The 21,526-nt window shown below is 40.2% G+C and overlaps 1 protein-coding gene and 1 long non-coding RNA gene across 7 annotated transcripts in view; one reads left to right on the forward strand and one right to left on the reverse strand.

Annotated features, from left to right (window-relative positions):
* Positions 1-20,773, reverse strand: part of LOC311432094 — a 61,853-nt gene extending 41,080 nt beyond the window's left edge. For all 3 annotated transcript variants that reach the window (XR_014689815.1, XR_014689816.1, XR_014689817.1), the window contains exons 1-2: positions 20,616-20,773; positions 9,071-9,123 (exon numbers count right to left, since the gene is read on the reverse strand). This is a non-coding gene — a long non-coding RNA (uncharacterized lncRNA). The remainder of the gene's footprint in view (positions 1-9,070; positions 9,124-20,615) is intronic.
* ZFHX4 (zinc finger homeobox 4) overlaps positions 18,571-21,526 on the forward strand; it is a 152,631-nt gene continuing 149,675 nt past the window's right edge. For 3 of the 4 annotated variants that reach the window (XM_084510165.1, XM_084510167.1, XM_084510168.1), the window contains exon 1: positions 18,571-18,901. The gene's annotated coding sequence lies outside the window, so the exon portion shown is untranslated. Of the gene's footprint in view, positions 18,902-21,273; positions 21,402-21,526 lie in introns of those variants that run through there. The other variant, XM_084510166.1, reaches the window with a different exon arrangement.

The following is a 21,526-nucleotide window of genomic DNA, read 5'->3' on the forward strand; positions in this document are numbered from 1 at the left end:
AAAAAAAAAAAAAAAAAAAAAACTACATTTATACTGACTGTACCAAAACATGATAATACCCTTAAAAATCAAGAGGAGCCATATTCAGGTTGCATGTCTCAGTCACCCAATCTCCCTTTCACATATCTGTTCATGTTGACAGACTATGTCATAATACATCAACAGAAAGATCAGCATAGAAGAACAAAATTCATCTCCTGACAGCAAGAGGAAAACTGATTTCTAGCATTAAATTAGTAAAAAATATATCAATACTTCACTACCAATAAGGACACTACAGCTAAAAGCATTCATCCTATTATAATTCTGAATGAGCATTGGGATTTTTTTTTTCAATAATTTTCAAACACAAAAAAGGGGGGCATTTATGGTGTGCACAAGGATGTCTACATCTTTGCAACTAAAGGAATCGTTTCTGCCAAACTATGCCATTCATTCAGTTTTGGTTTTGTTACTGCTTTAAATATTAGTTCTAAATACTCATTCAATTAAAGAGCACTGAACACTGTTTTTGCAGTGTTGATTTCTGACAGAGGCTTTTTCTTCTGAGGTCAAGGGGATAATGTGGAAAATGCTCTGTATCAATAGATTGCATCAGATTCTTTATAGCTGAGAATTTCTACCCATGTAAAAAGTACCCTGACTCCTCATTGCTAGATATAATTTTAATACACTATATTGAGCAATGGTGTTTCACTATAAATTTAACAATACCTGGAATAAATAATGTCTTTTGCAGCCTGGGGCAACATCTGCCACTTATGCATTAATTCTACCCCTGTTTGAACACTCTACAACATATGCACTTCTCTTTTGTCTGTTATCCTAGAGTTGTGTTATTCCCAAATATTGACATCATCTACTTTTATCAGCACTAACTGCTCTGAAGCTTCCTAGTCTCATGCTCAGCTCTATTTCTTTCTATTGATTATCTTCCTCACTCCAGCAGGTAGCTAGCCAGCGAGGCTGTCCTGAGAAATAGCTTCCAATGACTTTATACGCACAATTTACACGGAATTGTTTAAAGAAGATATTAGCCTCAATACAAATCAGTGAACCTCATTTAGTCAATACTGCACAATTCAGCTGTTGGCACCCTGTCACATGTTAGTCTTTAAAGTCAACTACCATACCCAATCTGCACATTAGCCATAGTATTTTGTTTCATATTAAAATGAGGCTAGTTTTTCACTTTTCTTTTTGAAATCTATTCAATATACTTTTACATCACCTCATTGAACCATATGATAGTAATATAATTTTAAGTATAAAAACCTGAGATTAAATGCTTGATTTTTGACAGTGTCCTTAAATATAATAAATTCAAAGGGAAATACTGTTAAGTTAAAATGGAGTGTTTTTCATTAAGTCCAATCAAATGGTAGACAACAAAGGATCTTTTATTTGAGAATATGAAGTGAAAATGAAAACCAGAAAACCTTTACTAAGAAAAGGTCTAGCTAAATTATGTTGGAAGGAGGTCTCCAGATTGAACCTGGGTGTTTCTTTTGCTAAAAATGAATTAAACTAAGATGCACTATGGGAGAATAGCTTCCAAAGAAGGAAAACCTAGTGCTTTATAAAGATGAAAACAAGGCTTAAATACAGTTAAGTTAGAATAAAAACTACAAAGAGAGATCAAATATTAAAAGAAAAGAAAAGAAAAAACCTACTGTAGCACCTAAACTATTCTTTTATTATTCGGACGGAAATTTGGGGAATGTTTTTTACCCCTTTTGCATTCCACAGCAGTGCTCTAAAACTGGACATTTATGCAAAAATAACCTTTTCCTTTTAGCCCAACAGACTATGATCTAGTCTATAATTTAGACTAGATCTAAAAGTAAGATAGAAGAAAAACAAAGTGTATGTGCTTATCCCTAAATCTTTTACTTGAGAAATTAAATATCTTTTCTGTTGTTTTCAAACCGTATCAGACTCATATGTTTTAGTGTATTTTAGCATATCCGTGACATTTCTATTACAATTTCTATATTCATCCTTAGGCAGCTGGATGAAAATACTTATTACCTCTAATTTTTGGAATAAAAAATATTAGGTTTTGCTGTATTTGGCAAGGAACGGTTTGCACCTTTCCTGTAATGTTTAGTTCTTACAAAGCAAAAATGCACAGACGACCTACAAGAATTCATGTCTATTATATTTTCCAGGAGGCAAGAAAGAGGTCTGGGATTAAAAAGATTCAAAAGAGAAAAAAATAGTAATAATAATAATAATAAATCCTGCTTTATAGTATATTATTGATATTTCAGAAAGTGCAAAAGGAAAAATGAAGAATCCTTTTTTAAGTCCTGATGAGCAATCACCTGGACTTACTGATTTACATCCACATGCTTTTAAGGGAAGGCAAAAATTTTGTAACTAGTTAGCCCCTGAGCAATATTTTGATATTTGCCAATATGCTTTATTCTAAATGTTGAGAATTTGAATTGAAGAATAAAAGCATTTTGCATGACCTCAGCTTCCTGCTCTTTTTCCTTTAAAGCTCTGTGAGTGGTAGCTGAGGTGCTGAACTCCAGGTAGAAGACAGATGCTGAAAGATGACCAGTCTCTCCTTCCTAGTACTTCTTCATATGCACACACACACACTCTCTCTCCTATACACATTTATTGCAACCTGCCACTCATAGCATCACTGCTGCCTTTTCCCTTCTCTTAGGTTCTGCAAGGAACATTTCAGAAACCAAAGGGAAAAAAAAAATGCAGTGAGGACAGAAATAGCTGCATATTCAGGCAGCAGAAAGGCAGGTGTGGTGTGGGAATTCATAATGTTTGTGTCTGCTGCTGTGTGTTTGCTGCTGAGGGGTTTTGAGGGCTATTTTCCATGGGTATAAATATGTTTAGCATAATTAACATTGGAAAGAGAGATCTATTTTGTCTATTGACTTGGGTAGATCTTATTTAAACAAAACAAAATTTAAAAAAACAGAGAGAGAGAGAAAGTTGTGCTGTTCTTCAATTGCTGTCTTCTGTGAATGTATTAACTGTTATTCTCTTCCAATTATATTTGTAATTTACTAAAGTTGATGCAAATTCTTTCACCTATTTATTATACAAATTATTTTACATCTTGGGAAATCTTATAAAACGTTTACATGCATTCAATACTTAAATATGCAATAATAGTTTTACCGTAATATTTCCTTTAAAAAGATAATGTGAATTTGAAAAAAAATAAAGGTATGTTAGCAATTAATTCAATCATGTCTTATAAGAATTGCTAGTTAGAATTATAGTTTGAAATATTTCTAATTTTAAGATTAATTCTAAAAATCCCACTATTATAAAATTAACTCCATGTTATATACTAATATATAATAAATATTGTGGTCAAGCAAGTTAGTGATATAGTAACGGCATTAAAAGCAATACAGCATTTTTAGGATGGTATAGTAAGTACAGTGAAACATCATTCAAAAAGTTTACAAAGTCAGGTTCTCATAGTTGTTTTCTTAAGAAATTAAAAATATCTTTAATCATTATTACCCATGTCTGATTTTATCATGACAGAAAAAGCAAAAAACAAAACAACAACAAAAATTGGTCATTCTATTTATGATCATTATTAAGGATACATGCATTTACTATGTACTTAAGTTCAGCTGTACTGATCACCTTTTTCATAGTCTTAAAATTGTCATGGAGCTCGAGCAAACCCCAGGAAGTAGATTGGTAATATTTAATATTGAGGAAAAAAGACAACTTTTCTAGTTGAAATTTGAATGTATTTGTAGCTTGAACAAATGTATTACTTTGTTTATTTTAATGCAGATATTTGTACTTTCTGATCTGAGGATTTATTTATAATATGTCCTTAGAACACACAAAGTTGCACATGAATAATTTACAGTCAACTTTCCCTAGTTATTTATATTGTAAGTATACTATTAAAAATACCTACCAGGAAAAAAAAAAAAAAAAAGGAAAAAAAGAGAGAGAGAGAGAGAGAGAGAAAGAAAGAAAAAGAAAAAAAAAAGAAAGAATTAAATAACATTGTCTTCTCCCCAAAAACATCATTATTAAAACATGAATGTGTTATTTTATCAGTAGCCATTGTTAGTTCCTCCACTTGATTAGCTTTTGATTAATGTTCGTAAATTTAAATTCAGATATATTCAGCCTCTTTGATTTTTAGACAGATGTCAGTCAACATTAGTGTATCAATTTTTCATCAGAAAATTGCATCAGAAAATGTGTGTTAAAAGCACTTTAACAAACATGTAGTCTCTACATGAGACCATGTTATCAAATGATAATTATTTCCTTAAGACAAGCATTTATTGAGGAAAAAATATATATACATATTTACAGAGCATGTGATTCTCAGTTGGACAGAAAGCTTCCTGCTTTTCTTCCTGCTTTCCTTCTTTCTGTCTTATAACAGTTCAGTATGCAAAAATATTATAAAACTGTTAATGATACTTGAATTAAAAATATTACCCTGGCATGACTAGTTTGGGGTAAATATCCCAAGTATTCAGGTTGTGTGCCTATTCTTGTTGTATAGCTTATGTGTAGCATGTTTTATGCATGTGTGTGTGTCCATGAGAGAGTTGATGTGAATGTTTCTATCTACCTGACTTTATAACCACTGTTTGTGTAGGTAGCCTTAAGAAAAAAGTATGAGTGAGGTCTGAGGGTAGAAAGGAACAGCACGGCCTTCTGGAAGAGACCAACTTGGTAAAAGTCCTGCTCTATATGGGAGGTGAGGGGGCACCAAAAGTGGCTCTGCTAGAAAGGTCCAGCATTGCAGCCCACTAAAGACAGTCATAGTTAACAAGTGTGAATTAAAGAAAAAATTTAGCTATGTAGTGCTTAAAGTCCTTTGAACAAGTCCTGAGGAATCACAGCCCCACAAATGAGCTTAGTAATAATCTTTGTGGGTTTGTAAATCTTTGGGGGTTTACAGTTAAAAGGCAAGCCCAATGCACAACTGGAAATCTAAAGATAACTCTAAAATGATGCTCAATTGGTGTAATGTGTTGTTTTGTGCTGACAACATGAGATGGCATTTAATCAAAAAAAAAAAAAAAAAAAAAAAAAAAAAAAAAAGATTTTGAAGATTTTTGAGGGAGATTTAACACATAATTCCACATAATTCAACAATTATTCTTTGCTGTCTTCATCAGTTCTTGGATCAAAATTCCAAATCAGAATCTATTATTTTCTTACCAATGTTAAGCAGCATTATGTAGAGTGAAAGGCTTTTATTTATGTTATGGAACTGATCCTACTATTTTTACACCAGAAAAAACACTCTTTGGAGTCAAAAGTAATTTATGCAATTTATCTTAGTATATACAAAGCTTAAAGACTGTAAGTGGTAACGCAAACTCAATATTTACCATTATTCTACAAATGGAAAGAAGAAGAAGAAGAAGAAGAAGAAGAAGAAGAAGAAGAAGAAGAAGAAGAAGAAGAAGAAGAAGAAGAAGAAGAAGAAGAAGAAGAAGAAGAAGAAGAAGAAGAAGAAGAAGAAAGCAAGGAAAGGGAAAGGGAAAGGGAAAGGGAAAGGGAAAGGGAAAGGGAAAGGGAAAGGGAAAGGGAAAGGGAAAGGGAAAGGGAAAGGGAAAGGGAAAGGGAAAGGGAAAGGGAAAGGGAAAGGGAAAGGGAAAGGGAAAGGGAAAGGGAAAGGGAAAGGGAAAGGGAAAGAGAAAGAGAAAGAGAAAGAGAAAGAGAAAGAGAAAGAAGAAGAAGAAGAAGAAGAAGAAGAAGAAGAAGAAGAAGAAGAAAAAGAAAAAGAAAAAGAAAAAGAAAAAGAAAAAGAAAAAGAAAAAGAAAAAGAAAAAGAAAAAGAAAAAGAAAAAGAAAAAGAAAAAGAAAAAGAAAAAGAAAAAGAAAAAGAAAAAGAAAAAGAAAAAGAAAAAGAAAAAGAAAAAGAAAAAGAAAAAGAAAAAGAAAAAAATAAACTTTCATTTTTCAACATTACTGGATACTTTTCCTTATATTAGATTTCACTGCATTTCAGAAACATTAGAACAGAGCACAACTTGCAGTGTCTGTGCTCCTTCGTGCTGTCTCTCTCGCTCTCTCCCTCTTTCTCCCTCTCCCCTATAACATTTTGATTTAATATTTTCTGGAGCCTATTAAATTTATAAATAACCTTAAACCGTTGAACTGTTCACTAGTTTATTTGAACAGGGGACAATGTTATTGAAACAGATCTAGTTAACAAGATAATTAGCTTTTGCAATATTCCTCAGAAGGCTGGAAACCAACAATTCATCATGACACTATACAAATAGCAGTATATTATGTTAAGCCTATGCTTAAGAGTGGTTCTATCAAAAGTGATAGTTCACATTACCAGCAAAGGTATTGAGATATTGTTTTTAAAAAGGATCACCTAAAGGATCACCTAAAACTGATTAATTCATGAGAAGCAGAAGGATGAAAATATTTTCTGATATTAACCCACTGTTAAAGCACAGGTTACTGCTGGTGTTGAAAAGATGGGGCTGGAACCAAGAAAATCCTTTTCCTTGCTTCCACAAAAGGCTTTAGGCCTAATTATTTTTAAGTATAATCCAGCCAACATCTTCTCATGCTTAGCTGCACTGAGTGACACTATTTGTGATGCCCAGTCTGCTGAAACTGAGCAGGTTGCTGTCAGTTTAAAAATGACTATAATAAAAGTGACCATGAAGATGGATCTTGTGATTTTGCGTTTCTAATCAGTCATCTGTGAAGAACACTTTTGCTTTGATTCAGCAGACTGGTGACAGCCATGATTGATAGTGCATGAGGATGAAAAAAGGTTATTAACTGTCTTCCTATTAAACTCAATGTATTACCCCTCTAGGTGCATCTCATACTTTAAGTTAAAGTACTTACTCAGGTAAGGTCAAGAATGAACTCTATAAACACAGTATCCATCCAGTTGTAGACAAATCAGGAACTCTAATGTTAAATTTTGAAAGTTCAGCATTAAACCATATCTGAATCTTGCTACCTTAATTACTGTGCCAGAACCAAAAAAAATGAGCACACCTTTATACATCTAAATATATAGTCATAGACAAATAGTTCTGTGTAAAGGGGACAGATATTGTCTCTGTATGTTAGTGCATACACACACACACAAAAGGTATATGTTATTTTTTGCAATATTCCCAAAACAAAAGTTTGAATAACATTATGCTAACAAAATAAATGTGGAATAGGGATATGAAGTAGCTGTGCAACTAAAGTGTAAATCTTACACAGAAAACAGCATTTTACCTGTCAGCAGTTAACTTTGATATTAACTGGATCAAGTGGGATTTTATAATTTACAAAGGCTTCAAAATGAAAAGAAAATTGAAATGGTTCAATGTAAGTGTAAAAATATGCATTTGTTGCCTTTTAACACATTTTAGTTTTATTCTTTGATTTTTTTTTGTACTGATGTGTATCAGTACAGTCAGCAGTTATAACTATCTACTGAAAAAGACAGAGGAAAATGGTACATCAATTTAGTTTTAAAATAATTATTTGGTGGAAATGCTGATTCATAGTTTTTTTCTGATTTCTAAGGATGTTTCTGTGAAGAGATGATTTTAAAGGTTTTTAAGAGTAAGAGTGGAACATGTTTCCTGTCTTCAGTATTATACTGACACCAGGAATGAATGGAAAGAGAAAAGTGGTACACATTTTTTTTACAGGTTAGCGTCATTTTACATCTATAAGTGTATTTTGGTAGGAAATATTGAGTAAATATATACAAACTATTTTTTACAATTAGATGTTTTACAAATAGTGTCAGTGTCATTTTAAACTTTTAGACTCATTTTACCTTTATGAATAAATTTCAGGTCATCTTTGAATTTGTTTATGTACACTTTACATTACAATAGTTTTCTGTTGAAAATTAGTAGACTAAAAGATGAAAAATCCAATGACTCTAACTACAGTGTGCACATTCTCATCTGAAAGAACGATGCACCCTTGTTTAAAATAAGATCTTTGCACATTATATACCAAATCTCCACAGAAACACATCTATTTAATATTTGTCTTTCAAAGTATTACAACATACTTTTAAATTTAGATTGATAACAGTCCTTCATTTCCTTTTTGAAATTAAATTATAAAAAAAAAAAAAAATCTGCGCTCATTTAGAATCAGACACATTTCAGAGGGAAAAAGAGCATTATTCCAAGCTAGACCATTCTGGAAAAGAAGGATAAAGAATTTCTCTATCTTGACTATTCTGTCCTATGTTTTCACATACGAAGTCTGCAACATAAATATATATTTCAATTTTTTTAAAGCTGCTGTTGAATTTCAGTAGTCCCTTTTATTTTTTAATAAAATTTTAGAAGGCTTTCATAGTAAGTTAAAAAGAATACAGAATAAATATAATTTACCTAATGTAATGATGCTATCTCACAAGAAATGTTAAGCAATCCTCTGGAAGATCTTTATTTCTAAAAAGTGTGGCTTTCAGGTGTGGACTTGGGAATAGGCACCAATTTTCCCTTCAGTATCGTTTCTGCTTTATAATAAATTGCAATCCTGTTGTAGCCCCGTGTGGATTTACAACCGGCAGGCTTTCTCTCTGACAATTTGGGGTCACTGTGGATATAGGTGAGCAATAATTTCAGGGGTGATGGGGATATTGACAGAATTTAACAGTCTAAGTTCCTAGGCAAATATTTGTAAAATGGACACTTCTACATTGGCTTTTTAGTTATTAAGACTTTTGGATTATATTGTTTGCTTTGTTTGTGGATTGTATTTTGTTTGAAAGCATCTCAGATACGCATTTCCGTTTATGCTTGTGTCGGTACTGCAAAACGTTTAAAGTAAAAGGTATCATTCCTCCCTGAAGCACATTTACGCAAAGCAGAAAGTTATAGTTATTAGAGGCTTAGTTCAAAAACTACACAGCATGCTTGTAGCAAACCGGAATGATACGAGCTGTGTCAACAGCTGGGAACATCTTTTGTTTTGGGTAGCCTTGTTGGTGTCTGGAACAGGTGAAGCCATTGTATCAGACTTCATACCAGACAGAGGCTCTGATGGTAGCAAGAGTTTCTGACAAGGTGCCAGATCTACGGTTACTCACTCAAGAAGGGACTGGCAGGATTGGGCCCATTCTGTTCACTTTATATGTACAACCTGTAGGGAAAAAGGAAACCTCAGTTTAACCCCAGCCATATGCAAAACAGTGAAAATGTTTCAGTTGACATGGATGAAATTAATAAAGTAGATTTCTTCCTCTTAAAAGGAATTGTTGCAAGAACAAAACAGAAGAAACCAAGTAATAGAACAAAGAGGGTAGGGACATTTAACCTGGAACAATCATTCCCTTGGATTAAGGATTATTTAAAACCCAGTGCGGGCCTGAAACATCAACTCTAGCAGTATCTTTTGAAATCTTCTTCTTATTATTATTATTATTTTATTCCAGCATTCACTACACACACAGAAAACAAATCCTGCAATAAACTGCAAGCTAAGTGCATGTGGCCCAACCAGGACCATACAAAGGCAATACACATAGAATGTGTAACAGCCAGTAGTGACTTGGCCAGGGGGGATCCCTCGGCTAAATCCCACTCCGCAGAGCCAGGATTCAGTAAGGGAAAAGACACACACACACACACAAAGAAAAAAAAAAAAAAAAAAAAAAAAAAAAAAAAAAAAACCTGAGCACACCTTCTTTCCCCCAGACAAGCAAGGACAGGTAGAGAGGCAAGAGGCAGGGAAAGCTGACCTCTCTCCGCGAGGGAGTGAGGATACTGCCGTCACCAGCAGCCCGGGGGGGTAGTTTTGCGCCTTCCAGCGCGGAGCTGTTGCGCGGAGCGCGGAGCCCTCGCACCTGCCGAGCCGGCGGAGAAGGGATGCGGGGAGGATGCAGGGAGTCGGAGGGGGAGGTTGTTGGATGCGAGCCCCGGGGCAGCCCCGGCCCGAGGCTTCGCTGCTCCGTCGCGGCGAGGACCCCGCGGGTGCGCAGCGGCTGCGGGCAGTCCCCGCGCGGCTGCCCCGTGTTGCCGTAGCGCTGGCTGCGCGGCTCGGGGGCGCTGCCCGGCGGCTGCGGGTGGGAAGCGGGGAGGTTTGGGGGGGGTGGAAAGAAAAATGGGGGGTTGGAAGAAGGGTGGGGGGGCGGCAGGGGGAGGCGGCGCGGCCGCTGCGCATCCCCGCGGCCGCAGAGGCTGCGGCGGCTCGGCGGGGTTGCGCGCAGCGCGGAGGACCCAGCAGACTGCCCGCGGTGGGAAGAGCGGGGCTGTGGGGTAATGAATTCCAGCAGAGAACAGGAAAGGAAGCGTTTTTCAGAGATCTGCCATATTTAACGTTGACCACACTAAAGATGTTATTAGCCGAGGGGGGGCGGGGAGGGCAACGGAGATGTGATAAGGCAAAATAGGTAATGACACATAACTCAAAACAGAAGTTTGAAACCAAGTTACTTCGCAGGAACAGAGCCACAAACTCAACTTTTTTTTTTTTATATATATATATATATATATATATATATATATATATATATATATATAGACTGGGGCAGATGAACTGGGATAGACAGGGAGATAAACTTGTTAAGGAAATAAATATTCCTAGAGCGACTAGGCAAATAAAATAGCAGAAGAGAAACATTGAAAGAGATGGGGGTATGGAAATGCAAAGGACGTATTCCTATTTAGAAACCCCAAAGGAAATTGTAAAGTAGGAAATGAAAAGGAGGAGGAGAAACATTTCTGTTGTAAATTAGAGGGAATGAAGATTAGCGGGAGAAAAGGGGGAAATAGCTGCAGAAGGTCTAAAATAAAGTACCACTGAAGATCAGCCAATGTTTAAAATATCCCAAGTGAGGAAAGTGAGTGGTGCGCTCATCTCTTCGGCATGGGTGTGTGAGAGGGAAATGAGTGGGGATAATTACTAATATAGCACATGTCCGGAGGAACCAATCCAAAATAAGAGGTAAATTTGGCTGGTGAAGACAGACATGAAAAGGGCTGGAAGAAAACTTAGGCACGCAGAGACCTGAGAGGATAGAAAGAGAATTAGAGGAGGATGAAAGCTCCAAGAGTACAGGGAAACTTAGAGGACCAGGTGGATGTCGGGTCGAAACAGCTACGGCAGAGATGGGAAGAGAGAATGGAAGCATGAGGGCGAGAAAAAGGGAAAGGGGGAGATTCAGGAGAGCAAATAATCCTGGGAGAGGGAATAGTGGGAGCGGATGGGAAGAAGGAAGGCAGGAGCAGAAAACCCGAAGGAAAGAGGGAAGGAGGGACAGAGGGAGGGAAGTGGGGAGAGAAGGAAGGAGACAGAGGGAGGAGACAAGGACTGAAGTCTCCCAGCCTGGGGAAGGTGCAGTACTGAGTGAGAGAGAGCTCACTCTGAGGGTTAGGTTAGATTTCCAGAGCTCTTAGAGCTCATCGACCAGCCCGCTGGAGTCACTATTCAACCCGAGTCCCAAACACACGCCTCACTAACTACTTTACAGCCACTTTCATTGATTTTCTTTATCAAATAAACATAATACCCGTTACAGCAACACTTCCTCTTCGCGCAGCCAGAGTGCCACAAGCTCTGATTGCTGCATTTCTCCGGCTTGCTGTTCGCCTCCCTCCACCCCTAAATAAATTGTGTTCTTTCACTTAAACGCTCAAATACATTATTGCTTGCAGAATTTTGCTGTAATCTGGAAAGTACACTGCGAAGTAGGCAAATAGTTTAAATTAGAAGGTAAAGGGTCCCCATCCTCATCGCCCTGGCGTGAAGACACACATTTGTCCCCTCAGTTTCAGAAGTACCTTGCATATTTACATACTTATTTCCTGCTAATAAGTGGTAACTTAATTTCAAGGGCGATGTCAAAGAGAAGGCTCCCGCCTAAAAAAAAAAAAAAAAAAAAAAAAAAAAAAAAAAAAAAACACGCAACTTTAGCAGCTGTACCTAAGCTGTCACTTGATTTAAGCGTTTCAGCCACAAAACTCAATTTTATTTTAAAAATTCCCTAAAAGTTGCCCCCTTCAAAAGCTGGTTTTGAACCAGGCTCTTCCATATATGTCAAAGGGCTGTTGAATTATTCATTATTATAATTACTATCATCATTGTCATTATCCCTTTCCATGTGGAAATAATTTTATTATCGTAATTTGATATCTGAAGAATTTCCTGTTAGTCGTTTGATAATCTTTTTTTTTTTTTTTCTACCGAAAAGAAAAGTTTTGTTTAGAAATTAGAGGAAAATATTTTAAATGCTTTTATGTTTACTATAGATTTCCGTTTATCTAATCGATCGGAATGCCAATAAATCGATTAAAGGTTTAGTGTTTTACAAACAACCATTTTGTGCTTTTTGATTTTACGTTCAGAATGATTTTAATAAAGCTAATGCTTTCTCTGAGCGTTTGTTCACCCCAAACCTAATATTCCATCATTTCTATTATTTACAGTTGCAATTTAAAGTGTTTCTAATGAGAAAAATAAACACAAATAAAAGAAGGAAATAATCTGTATAAATTACTTTGTGCCTGTGGTCAACATATTTAGGCAAAGCCCTTAAAAATCTTGGTGAATTATATGCGATCATACAGTGATTGCGGAATATTAAATTAAACTTAGATAAATCCGCATTGAAGGAGGCAGCACCCAATCCTGAATTTATTTCCCATTTTCTATAACAGCATCACTGCGCTCCTCTCTTTGCAATGACAATGTGCCAAATCTAGGCATTTTGAAAACATTTTCCATATGCTTTAACTGGAGACTGATAGACAAAGAAGAAAAGGAGATGGTCTTTTTTCTCTTGAGGTATATTTCCTTTAACTTTTCCTCCAACCTTTTCTGATCTTCATCATTTATAAACAAAAGTTTTAAAATCATTAGGACCTTTTTTTTTTTTTTTTTTGTCTTTTACTTTTTTATTTTTTTTTTCCTTATCGCGTAATCAATTCCTGAACTGTGGAGCTTCAGTTACGCTTTAATGCAGGACTATAGAACTATCATTTCTATACCTTGGCGGACAACATTTTTTGGGAGAAAGCATTGATTCATTTAGTTTTCGCTTGCTGCTTTTTGTAATTAAAGGTGGTTTTAATTATACTTTTTTGTAAATCAGATCAGATGTGCTGCTTGCTTGCTGGAAGGATTTTTTTTTCTTTTAACTGTGCTTTTAATTTATGTGTAGTTTTTACGGATAACACAGAGGTGGTGGCTTTTATTTAGCTGTAAAATCCACACGTTTTCTTTGAAAACTTGGCTCCTTGGGCGAAAATAACTTTTCCTGGTTGCTTTATAATCGCTGTTTGTCGCAGAGGTAGTTTAGCATATTGTCTACACAACAAAGATTCCTGTTTTATTGGCAGTGTGGATTGTTGGATTTAGATATAAATATTTCATAACTTTCCTCTTTCTGCAGTAAGATCGGCAGTTTTATTGGCTTTTTCTCCCTTTTTGTCTGTCTTTCTACCAGAATCGTTTTCTTTCTGAAGTCCCTTTTTGTCCTTTTCCAAGAGAGAATGTAAAATTTTTCCCTTGGATATATCACTGCTGGAAATATGCTCTTGGGCTTTCTGGAGGGGATGGGGGGGAGAGTGGTGGTAAGCGGTCGTTTTCCTTGATTTGCATAAGAGCTAGTGAAGTGCCTGTGAAGTTGGTGAATTGCTATTGTTTGGGGCTAGTCCTGACTGTTTTTGTTTATAAACACTGGGGTGGTTGCCGGGGGGGGGAGGGAGGTCAGAGCACTGTCAAAGCGCTGACCTCTGAAAGCCCAGAGGGCGCCTGGCTCCTTCACCCTCTCCTTTCTCTCTCTCCCTCTCCCTTTTTCTTTCCCTTCCCATCCAAGGCCAGGAGCTCAGGTTCAGGGCATTTAATCCCCGCGATCTGTCCAAGAAAGGAGCTGAAAAAGGGCTGTTAGGGCTCCGGAGGAAACGCCGGCAGCAGACTTAGACCTGGAAGGCTTTTATTTATAGTAATGTCCGGGTGCGCGGGTTTGTGCGGCTTCAGCCAAAATAACAACAGCAGCAAAAAGCCAATCAGGAACGGCACTATTTAGCGCAAAATCTTATCGAGATGTCTGTACTGAATTCGGGTACGATTTTTGTCTTAGGTGACTGCTCGTTAGACGCACTTGCAGGAGATGAATGCCAAATGTGGGACAGCGAGGGCAGAATCGTAATACAATGTATTATTGTTGTTTCATTTCTTTTTCGAACAAAACTTTCTAGGAATCAGAGCGGGAATTTTGTTTTTCTTTTCCTTCCTTCTCCCCTTCCCCCCCCCTCCATCCCTCCCCCCCCCCCCCCCCCTTAGCTCTTTTTAGTGTGTACCGGAATGTATTTGGCTTAAGGGGGGGCCGGGAGAGGGGGGGATTAACAATAGATTTGTATACATGATACCTGCAAAGGAAGAAATAATTAATAATAGCCAAACGCTTTGGGTTCAGAGTCAATTTCATCTCTGGGAAGAAGGAGGGGAAAAAAAAAAAAAAAAAAGTACAAGAGATTGCTATCAGGTTTAAGTATGTTTTGAAAAGAAGTTGCTGAGTTAAACAAAAATGTTAGTTAACACACTGCCTTTGTCAAATAGCCCCCAGGAGGAGAAGAGACAACAAAAAGGAGAGGAGGTGGGGGCTGGGGATCTGAAAGTGTCTGTAGCTCAGATAAAGGGTCTGTAACACTGAAATCTTGTAATACCTCGTTTCAAACTGAGCTCATCTATAGACTTAGGGAACGCAGTAAAAAGACACGGATCCCCTTTCCCTTGGGCTGGGGTCTGGGGAGAGAAGAAGGTGGGGGAAGGGAACGTTTATTAGGGAATTATGTCGGTTTATTAAAAAGGGGAGCGGCTGTGGCTGTAATTATGCAGATCCTTGTGCCCCTGTGTGTCCGCAGCGCAGATTTAGGGAGTGAAATGAGCTTGGCGGAGCGACGTGGTGTAACAGAGCCCAATTTGGACTGGGATTTCTTTGTCTATTAAAGAATGGTCAGTCTCGGGCTTTGGCCCGCACCAGACCTCGCCCAGGCCAATAAGTTTTCCTTGGGGCTGAGGCTGGAGGTGGTGGAAGGACAGAGCAGACTGTTTTGTTTTTTATTATTATTATTGTTGTTATAATTTCCCCCCACACCCCCCCATCCCCATTCCCTCCCTTTGAAACGTAACGTCACTATCAGAGCTTTTGTGGTTTCAACAGGAGTCTCGGAAAAAAAAAAAAAAAATCCCCAAACGTGTAACGGTGCCTGCAGGAGAAGTTCGGAGGGGGGTGGGCAGGGGGTCCGCCGGGACCGGAGGAGAGGAGCTGAGAGGTGAAGGCGACAAGTCTTCGGGGGCGACCAGCTGAGCGAGAGAGGGAGGAGAGAGGGGAGCAGGAGCCGCGCCGCGCTGCTCCGGGCCGGGCCGGGCCGGGCCAAGCCGTGCCGCCTGGGACCCCGCCCGCCTGGGAGCCCACCCGCCGGCTCGCCCCGCACCGCACCGCACCGCAGCCGCACCGCAGCCGCAGCCCCGGGTCCTCCTCGCCTGCCTCCCCCAGCCCGTGCCGCGCTCCCGCTCTTATCACATCCCACAAACCTGCTGCTGCTGCCTCCCGGAATTAACCTTCTTCGATTTTTCCTAGCTACGTGGCGATCCCCGGGTTTCTTCTAAAGTGTTAACATCCCGTAGTGCCTCTTTTTTTTTTTTTTTCCTTCACCCTCCTCAACCCCCCTCCCTCATAGCTACTATTTTTAGGGGGAGAGAAAAAGAGAAAGAGAGAGAAAGAGAGAGGCGATTTAAAACGTTAGGAAGGACAGTAAACAGTGGCAGAAGAAACCCTGAAAAATGTAGACTCTCCTCTCGCAATTCCTGCCTGTGTTCTCCCCCCCCCCCTTTGTTCCTTTAGCTGTAACTCAAGAACACCATAAACCTATATCCCCCTCCAAGAAGAGAGAAGGGGAAAAATCTACAGCCAAAAAGAATGACTTGACTGTTCTGACGTTTGGTGTTTTGACATTAATGACATTAATGATATTGATGTTTCACCATGAAAAAAGCACTAGGAATAAAGGAGGTGGTGGGGGAGGTGCGGGGGGGGGGTGACTTTAAAACTAAATTATCTTCGTTTCCTTATTCTTCTGTGACATTAAGTATACGTGTTTCTTCACTTGAATTTGAAATAGATGTATTGTTCTCAGGTGTTTCTTCATCACATTGTATTTAATTGTCTCCAGTCTTAGGAAATGTGTTACCATCCTTCAGGCATACACTTGAATGGACAATGCATCCTTCTATCTCAGAGTTCTGTTTCGTCTACAATTTAAACCAAAAAGCCCATTTCCATCATACCCCCTCAATCCGATAACTGTAAACGGGTTTCAGATATTTCATTTTCACTCTTTGCGTTTTTTTCCATCCTGTAAACAACGATGCAGAATATTGCTAGTTGCTTTATTACCTTCATTCACAGGGAGCAGTGCTTGTGGAAATCTACATACATGTGCTCAGTTTGTTTGTTTGTTTTTCTTCTTTTTTGTCATTGATGAGCTGGTGCAATGCTTAGATGAAATTTGAAAAAGGAATAAAGTTGCTCTCAAGAACCCTCAAGTGCCCCTGACTTTTCCTAAAGTTCGAGTCTTGGAGATTTTCCTGAAGTTTGAAGTAAGGCTTCTCTGGATTGGAGTAGGGCTTTATTGGCAGGCTCCGATCTTTGGAATAGCCGTACTTTCAGGCTGGCGATTTTTTGTCTTTTTTTTTCCTCCCTTTTCCAAAGACTTTTTTTTTTTTTTTTTTTTTCCCCTCACAAACTATCAGGACCTTCACTCTGACCTTAAACATCTGCTTTTAGCAACTCAGTTCCCTGACACTGGCCTGTGCTTCCTTAAGGGCAGCCTTAATTCATCATCAGGTGGGGATTTTTCTATTAGCGTTAGTTCCAGTACTTGCAAAATGTTCTTCTGGCATAGAAGGTTTCAGGCCCGGAGAGGTGCATATTTCTGCCATCTAGGTTTTTGCTGGTTTGTTGTTGTGGGTGCGTGATTTTAATGGTAGGCTGCAATAAAACCTTTCTGCTGGTTTTTGGCGTTTAAGGCCTACGAGAATCTTTTGACGTGTGTCCTAGGAATCACGAACTTCAAAAGCTTGTCAGCGCTGAGGTTATGGTTCACCTGCACAGGGTCCCTGGTACTGTAAATATCCCTCACATGTAACTGTGACTTAGTGACCGTTTCTGGTATACCCATTTCTGGAATGGCATTATCAAAAATCTGCACGTGTTCTTGCGGTGTATTCGGACGCTCTTTGAATAGTCATGTTTTTATCTTCAGTAGGGGGTATTTTAAAGTATGTCTATTCCTAGTTTTAGTTAATTATCTTTTAATGAAAGTGTCAGTCATATTCACATCTGCAGTATTAGGTTAAGATAATTAGATTTTCAAATGAGAAGCAATCTTCTTAAATCCCACACAGGAAAATATTTGTAGAAGATTCCAACTTATAATGACATCTGTACATTTTATCCTAGTTTTCATCATAATAACCTCCTCCCTCCACCCCCCCCATACCCCCCGCCCCCCACAAAAATATCTAAGGTGTCTGGTAAAATATAATAGACTAAGTATTAATAAATATCAATACTTGTAGAGAAAGTGGAAGATGATCGCAAGTATATGCATGAAACATGTATCGTATGCAAAGAGACTCTTTCCATGGGCTTGTATTTACTTCATTTTGATAAGGTTGTTTACAGTTGACATTGTATATTCTAGAAGGCTTTGCATTTTACTTCGTTGATTTCTCCAAGCAATTACATGGCGCCCACCAAATGAAGTGTGTTGTGCTTTATGTGACCATGTGCATGTGAAGCCTATGTATATATGTGTAAATATAATGTGGGATGCGTGCATGCGTGCGCTTGTAAATAAATTCCTCTTTATCTCTGTATAGGAATATCTGTAAGATATTCCCTATCTTAGATACACTATCTTTCCATTTACGGGGACGTTATACATTCATTATCCCATTGCAAACATATATTTTTCATTAAATCTCCATTAAAAGGGGGGGGGGGGGGGGGGGGAAGAGAAAGACAGACAGAAAGACAGACAGAAAGCAAGAAATATCTCCCTGATGGAATAATTAATTTGTACCCATTTCTTTTAAGTTCCCGAACAGTTAAAAGAGCAAGTCTATCCCCCCTGCTCCCCTCCCCCCCCCTTTTTTTTTTTAATTTTCCCTAGCCATCTATTTTGTGTGCCTGTGTGTGTGTGTCTGTGTTACTAATGAAGTTTGCAGACTTGTGTTTGCATCCACGAGCTCCTTTCTGCTGCCCCTTCTTCTCCGGGCTGCCTCTGTGGCTCCCGCAGCCCCGGCGAGCCCCCGGCAGCCGCGGCAGCTCCGGCTTCCCCGGCTCCGGGGCTGCGCGTCATTTGCAGCCCGGAGAATGTTGATCACCTCACTAATTACACCTCTCCCTCTCCTCTTCCCTCTCCTCTTCCCTCTCCTCTCCCTCTCGCTCCCTCTCTCTCTCTCTCTCTCTCTCTCTCCTCTCTCTCCTCTCTCTCCCTCTCTCTCTCTCATTCCCAGAGTGCATATCGGGAATAGACACACAAAGACATGCGCACTCAACTTAATCAGCCATTTTTTTAAACAGGGCTAAAACGATAATAATTAGCAGAATAAAGACATATCGGATTTTCATTTCCTTTCCTCCTTTTCCCAACCCCTTCACAACCAAACAGCGAGACCGCGGTCGGCACATGCTTTAACAACTCCCGGACCCCAAAGGACCGCTCCATGCCCCCCACTTCTTGCTCAATCATTTTTATTTTCACCCAATAAAGTTGGAGGATTATTTTTTTTTATTATTTTTTTAATGAACCTTCTCTCGTTTACTTGGATGTGATCAGCTGTTAAGTAAATAAAGCAAAACAAAAAAAAGAGGCGAAGATCCAGTAGGAACTGCGAGGGGAAATGGAAAGTAAGTTTTTTCTTTAACTTTTATTGAGTAGTTTGTGTTAAATTTAGGTCGAGTATCGATTATCTTTCCAGGCTGATCTTGCACAATCTTTGATATTTCGCTCTCGCTCTCGCTCTCTCTCTCTCCCTCTCTCTGTGCCTCTTTCTCTCTCTCTCTCACATACACACACACACTCACATCCCCAGATCCCATGTATCTCTCCCCTCTCTCTCTCCCCCCTTTTTCTGCCTGTTTCCCCATTTTTAGGTACAGTATTTGCTCTCATTTGGGGAGGAGGGGCTGCTTTTTCTTTCTCCCTTCTATCTTTCTCTCTCCCTCTCTCTCTTATTCCGGGGGATGCGTTTTGTTTGTGTATTATTTTTTGTTTGTTTGTTTTGGTTTCGGGTTTTTTTTCCTTTTTCGGGCTGTAACTTTGGGATTGAGCGGGAGACCCCGCTCACTTTGCAGCAGAGGTTCGGGGGGTGCCCCCCACTTTTTATTTTGCTTTTTTTTTTTTTTTTTTTTTTTTTTCTCCGGGAGCTCGGGGTGGGGGGAAATACTGTCAGATTAGAGAAGACGTTAAGGCTGTCAGAAGTCATCGCTCGCCAGCCCCTTCAGAGCTCGCACTCTCGTTTCGCAGCCCGGTCCCCCCAAAACTTTGAGGTGCTTTTTGAAGGCACATTCCGCTCTCCCACCCTCCTTCCCTCTCCTCCCCATCTCCACCCCCCTCGACCTCCCAAACTTTCGCTTTCGGGCGGGGGTTGGGGGGGGGAGGACGTGGGGGGGATGCCAGCAGGGCAATGGGGACCCTGTCTCTGCGTGCGTTTGTGCGGGAGAAGGTGAGGGGTGCCCCCTCCCCCCCCAGCCCCCCCTTTTATTTGGCAGGTAGGTTTCTCAGGAAGAGAGGCAGGGGTGGCTGTGCGGGGATGAGCGCGGCGCTGAGCGAGTGAACGCAGGGGGATCGCGCCGGCTCCGGCAGCAGGAGGAAGAGGAGCCCGTTAGGAGCGCGCCCTGCCTCTCTGTCAGTTTCGCCGCACGGAGCAGGGAGGCAGCACGGCCCGGCCCAACACGGCCCAGCACGGCATGGCACGGCACGGCACGGCCCCGCCGGCGGGGATGCGCGTCCGGCTGCTGCCTACGGGCGGCTGACGGCCGGGCGCTGCCGGAGCCCCCGGCATCCCCGCCGTGCTGAGCCGCGCCGAACCGTGCCGTGCCACGCCATAGGAAAGGCTCCTCGCCGGCAAGGTCGGGGGCTGCTTTCAGCGCAGCCTTTCTGAGATTTTTGAAGGGGGGGGTGGGATGGGGGGGCCGGTTGTTTTGCGGGACTGGCGTCTATTTTTTTTTTAAACCGAGGACTAAGGTGTTTTTTTTTTTTTTTTTTTAAAAAAAAAGCAAAAAGCAATGGCTAACCAAAAAAAAGAAAAAAATAAAAAAAAAATGCTCATAAACAGAGAGAAGGCAGTTCGGTCCCTGCTCTGTCTAACTGCTCGTGCCAGAATCAAGTGCATCCCTTCCCATCACGGCGGCTAATGGCAGACGCATCCCTGCTTCCCCCTCTTGCCTTACGTGAAATTTCCTGCAAAAAAATGCTAATAAACTTTCCCCCCATCCGATGCCAACTTACGGCGGTTCCCCTCCACTCCTCCCTTTCCTGCATCTTCTCTTTCCCCCCCCCTCCCCCCCCAGCCTCCCCAGCAGCAGCAGAAAATGCGCGGGTTGGTATTTCTTTTGTTACCTGCGAGCCAGGCGGCCGGGGGTCTCTCATCGGCTGCTTAGGGCACTGGGTCCAACCGAGAGAGGAGGCACATCAGTCGGGTTCAGCCTGTTTCACCTCAGCGCCGTCCCGAGGAGGCTTTAGCCACCATTCAATAACACACCCTCCTCCTCCTCTTCCTCCTTAGGTACCAAGGCAGAGATCGCAAACATAACAACCCCCCCTCCCCACCAAAAAAAAAAAAAAAAAAAAAAAAAAAAAAACCAACCAAAAGACAACTTGCCAGGCTGAAGATGGTGGATTTACATTAAGCCAGACACAGGCAGGTTCACTCAGGAAGTCTGACCATCCCGTTTTCTGACAGTTGCATTTCCTCGGCTCCATTCCGTCCTCCTCTCTTGCTCTCTCTTTTTTAAAAATTTCTTTTTATTAGCGTCGTTCCGTTTTTAACCAAGGATTATGTAGTTGGCAGGAAGACAGCAAGAAAGAGAGTGGAAAGAGAGGGCTCGTGTGCTTTTGGGGTGGTTGCTCTGAGGGTGTTTTTTTTTATTTTATTTTTTTTCAATTGTGTTTCCTCTGGATTTTCAGTGGCTCGATCCTTAGGAGCGGTGGTGGAGTGTTTAAAAAGATCATATGTAGCATTATATTTTTAGTTTGGTGGTGGATGGATGGAAGAGGTAGTGAGAAGCCTTTGCAGCCCTGCCTGTTGTTGGTTAGATTGAGGCAGAGACTTGGCTGCGATTGGGACGCGACTGTGACATGGGCATCGATCGCTTCCATTGAGAGCAATGCAAAAACACAGCCTGGGTATGTAACACTCTCAGTGCCATCAACACTTGTTTTACTTTATATTTACTGGCAAAACTGACAGAACGATCCGGAGTGCTTTTCTTTGAAATAAGGAATACAAATATTTGGCTGGGAAGGTGCAC

Source organism: Aythya ferina, assembly GCF_964211825.1.
Source record: "Aythya ferina genome assembly, chromosome: 2".
NCBI lineage: Eukaryota > Metazoa > Chordata > Aves > Anseriformes > Anatidae > Aythya > Aythya ferina.